Genomic DNA, 4,797 nt, shown 5'->3' on the forward strand with positions numbered 1-4,797 from the left:
ATATATATTTCTTATGTTTGGAGTTCATTTAACTTCTTAGATCTATGGATTTGTAGTTTTCATTAAATTTGGAACTTTTTAAGCTACTATTTCTTCAAATATTTTTCTGCCCCCCTTTCTGGCTCCTCTTTTTCCAGACTCCAGTGTTAGGCTAGTTGACATTGTCCCAGAGTTGACTGATGCTCTATTCATTTTATTGGATTCTTTTTCCTCACTGTACTGTGGACTGAGTTGTGTCCTCCAAAATGCATGTTGGAATCCTAACCCCTATACTCCTGTTTGGAAACAGGCTTTTCTTTGTTATGTTAATGAGGACATATGAGTCTTCAACTTGATCACATTTTTTTTTTTTTTTTTTGCAGCTTTCTCTCCCCTCCCCTGATATGACCTGATCACTTTTGAGATATAAAAAAAAAGCAGATTGAGCACAGAAGTAAACCAGGGGGAGGACAGACACTATGTGAAGATGATGGAGACAGTCTACAAACTCAATGAAAACAAGCAAGGTCATGTATAGCCTTGCCTAGTCCTTTAGAACACCCACTGTTGGTGCCCTGAGCCACCCTGTAAGAAGCCCAGCTACCCTGAGGCTACCATGCCGTGAGGAAGCCCAATCTGCACAGGAAGGTCCAGTGTAGGTGCTCCAGCCCATAGGCCCCACTGACCCCAGTCTTTGAGTCATGCCAGCTCAGGCACTAGACTTGTGAGAGAAGAAATCTCCATGATTCCAGTCCTTAGCCATTCAAGTCTTCCTAGCCAAGCCCCAGACATCATGACAGTGTCAAATTGCTGTGCCTCTGTTCAAATTCTTAACCCAGAGAATACTTGTATATCATCTTCATATGTCAAGCCAGGCCAGTAACAGTATCTACATTATAGAGTTCTTGTGAGGGTTGGATGAGTTAATACAGGTAAAACTTTAGAACTGTACATGACATATTATAAGTGTGGTGGAAGTGTTTGCTAGCTTCTTCCTTCTCCTCCTTGTCATCTAATAAATGTGCCCTAAGACTTGGTTTCCCCACCTCAACCTCCGTTCCTGGCCACCTGGGCTTCTGGGCCTCCTGCAGGAACCCAGGCCTGGAGTATCTTCTCTCCTCAGTTTGCTCCCTTCACAGCTGCAAACACCTTCCACTGTGCAGGGTACTGGGAACCTGAGTCCTAACTTTGGAGGGAGTGTGTAGCCTTAGGGAGGCCCACATGAATGGCTCACTGAGGCCTGTGGTTGGACCAGGGGAGCCGAACAGTGACACTGATGCTGTGGGAGCCCAGAGGAGGGGGACAGGGCTGCAGCACCTGCCCCCATCTCATCGGCCACTGCCCAGGTCAGACTGGAGGTGGGCTGCCACTCTGTCCCACCGTAACTGCCACCTCCAGCACACAGCCGCCTCCGGCCCAGGGCCCACGTCACCAGGCCCACTTCTGTGTTCATTCATGTAGCGGTGACTTCAGCACACCTGTTAGAGCTGCCCGGTGCTGGGCTAAGGGCAGAGGGCACAATGCTGAGCAGAGATCTTATGCTCCTGCAGTTTCCAAGCCAGTGAGCAAGGCACATGTGTACCAACCGTGCTGAGTGCCAAGAAGGAAAATTACAGGGGTCAGATGTAGACCAAGGATTAGGCAAGGATTCCCTGCACAAGCATATGGAAGGAAGATTTGAGGTTGAAGGAGACAATCTCCGGGAGAGAGGCAGGCATCCAAGGTAAGTGGTAAGTGCAAAGGCCCTGAGGTCAGAGGGAACTGGAACAGCTGAGGGGCAGCAACAAGGGCAGTGGGACTGGAGTGTGAGACTGAAGGGAAGATGGTTAAGAATGGGCTGGAGGACTGAGCAGAGCCAGGAAGTGCCTGCTGGGTCAGGAGAGCAGAGAATGTACTGTCCAAATCAGGCCACTCGTGGGAGTGAAGGACACTGTTAATACTGACACTGTGACAAGACTTAAAACAGAAACTGGCTCAGATGCATCAGGACATCTGGTCACCTTACTTGCAAAATGTATGTGGAGGAAGTGTCTTCCTTTGACTCTAACTTCACGAGAGGGACACAGAATCACCATCAGCAGCCCAAGGCTATTGCTATGAGGCCAGACATGGGGCCACCCTCCAAGTTTTTTTTTTTTAACCAATTCTCACACCAGCCATCCCTCCAAGGACTCACTACTTCTCTGCTGGGTTTGATAATTTGTTGCAATGGCCACACAGAACTTACAGACAATTCTCACCATTATGGAGTTTATTAGGGAAGTAACGGGTTACAATTCAGGTTCAGGAAATGCTCAGGATGCAATGCTTCAATCAAGACAGATTTCCCCAGCCGTGCCCATAGGCATCCTCTCTCCGGCCCTTGGCCTCTCGGCCTGGCCTTTGCTCTGCTTGAAGAAGTATTACAAAGCTCTTATAGCTAGCTCCACCGGGAAGTGCACTGCTCTCTGTCAGCCGAAAGGCACTCACCTTTCTTGCTCTGTGGGCTGGAAAGCCCACCACTCTGTCTTGTGCCTCTTGGTTCTGCTGCTGCCATGTCTCTGCGTCTCTCTGCCGAGGAGGCCCAGAGCAGGGATTTGGAGTCCAAGGACATGGTCCATTCCATCTCTGGCTCTTCTCTTTTGATGGCAGCGAGAGCCTCTCCTGCTTCTAGGAAGGTTTACTTTAAGCCTGGCAGAATGACAAAACTGACCACTCCCAACATGAGGGTTGGACACACCTTATCTGCATGGTCCCACCCCCATAAGGGTGCCATGTACCTTATTTACATCACTAACAAGCTACCCAGTCTCCTTGTTGGACCACAAACACCTCACATTTGCATAGTTCCACCCAGTAATCTGGTGGGAGTCACAGAGAAGACCATGGTTAGAAGAGCCACACTAAGCAATTCACTGCACCATACTACTTAAAGGTCAAGATAAAGAATTTGGTTTTTAATCTAAGACCAGCAGAAAGCTGCTGATTTTGAGCCAGGTGATGTTTTTTGTTTTCCTCCTTCTTTTTATTTTGAAAAAGCACACACAGTAAGGTACACAGATATTTAGAGAACAGTTTGACAAATTTTTATGTGTGCCTATCCATGTAACACCAGATCAAGATACAGAATGTTCCCTGCCTTCTGGCAGGATCTCCATGGCCTTGCCAGTCCATAATACTCAGAGGTACCACTATTTGAACTTCTATCACCAAAGATAGGAGCTCTGGTAGCGTAGTGCCTAAGGCACTTAACTGCTAACCAAAAGGCTAGCGGTTCAAACCCACCAGCCACTCCTCAGAAGAAAGGTAGGGCAATCTACTTCCATAGTGATACTGCCTCGGAAACCCAAGGAGGGGTCTCTAAGAGTCAGATCTGACTCCATGGCACATAACATCACCAAAGATTACTTTTGCCTGTTGTTGAAATTGAGGTATAATATACACAATGGGACACACACTAACCTTAAGTGTACGGTTTGAAGAACATTTACTTACGTGGACCCCTGTGTAACCACCACCCAAACCAAATCCTAGAACATTTCCGGAGACCAGACAATGTCACTCTCCCAGAGGTAGCCCTGATTCTGACTTCTAGTCCCAATGAACACCTGTTCTTCAAAGCTGAGAAAAGTGAGGCCCCCAAGCTTCCCACCACCAAACCCCTATCTGCCCCTTATCTGCTCCATGTAACAGCCCTGATCCTGCTGAAGCCATCAGGCTCCCACGCCTGTCTTTCTTGGGTTAGAGTCCTCCTGCCTGGGGTCTAGATCCCCACATTCGATTTCCAGAGGCTCGCACCCCCCCCACCAGTCCCCAGATTCCCCCACAAGTTCCAGCCCGCTTCTCCTCTCTAGACGGCACGAGTTGGTTTGGGGAGTTTAAAAAATAAATAAATAAACCCTAAACCAGTTGCAGTGCATTTCAATTGGTGGGGACCCCAGGTGCGTCAGAGTAAACTGCTTCATACGGTCTTCAAATAGCTGAGAGCTTTTAGGAGCGGACTGCCAGGACTTTTCTTCCAAGGTGTCTCTGGGTAGGTTCGAATTCCAACGTTTCCGTTAGAAAGCAGTCCAGCACTTAACTGTTTTCACCGATTAAAAAAAGAAATCCACTGCTATCAAGTCAATTCCGATTCAAAGCGACCCCCATGGGGTTTCCAAGGCTGTAAATCTGTAAGGAAATAGATTGCCTCATCTTCCTTCCGTGGAGCAGCTGGTGGGTTTGAACCGCTGCCTTCTGGTTAGCAGCCCTCCCTCAGCCACCCAAATAAACCAACAATCTCAGCAGAATCATCTCCCACCCCGCGCCCTCTGTCGGAGAAGGAGGAGTACAGCGGCGCGTGGGGCGTGGCGAAGGCATAGGGCACCCGGTAACCGGCTGGTGGCCGCCTCTCCAACAGCCTCGCCACAGCGGGGCTAAGGGTGCGGCCTGGGCCTCAGTCTCCTGGCTGTAAAGTCCGAGGGCCAGACTTGTGTCTTGAGGGTGCTTCAGGAGCGGATGAACCTGGTTTTACAGCAGCGCCCGTCGCCTGGACAAGGGCAACAGGGCTGGGCTTGCGGGCAGCCCTCGATGCTCACTGCGGTTGGCCCGCAGGGCTGCGTGCAGCAGGGCCACTCGCCAGGTCCTTCCTGCGGATCTCCGCCTCCTATCGCGTCGCGACCCTGCCTCTTTGGTCCTCGGGATTCCCTTGGGTACCCCGGGCTCCCGCGCGCTCTTGCGAGACCGCGGCGCGGAGTAGGATGCGGAACGTACACACGCATGGGCAGCGCACAGACCGCAATGAGCTTCACACACGCCCGATCGGCTGCCCTCTGCGCACGCGCCGGCTCGCAATCTCGG

This window comes from Orycteropus afer, unplaced genomic scaffold (assembly GCF_000298275.1).
Source record: "Orycteropus afer afer isolate SDZICR_OR568_19922 unplaced genomic scaffold, OryAfe1.0 scaffold00371, whole genome shotgun sequence".
NCBI classification, from domain to species: domain Eukaryota; kingdom Metazoa; phylum Chordata; class Mammalia; order Tubulidentata; family Orycteropodidae; genus Orycteropus; species Orycteropus afer.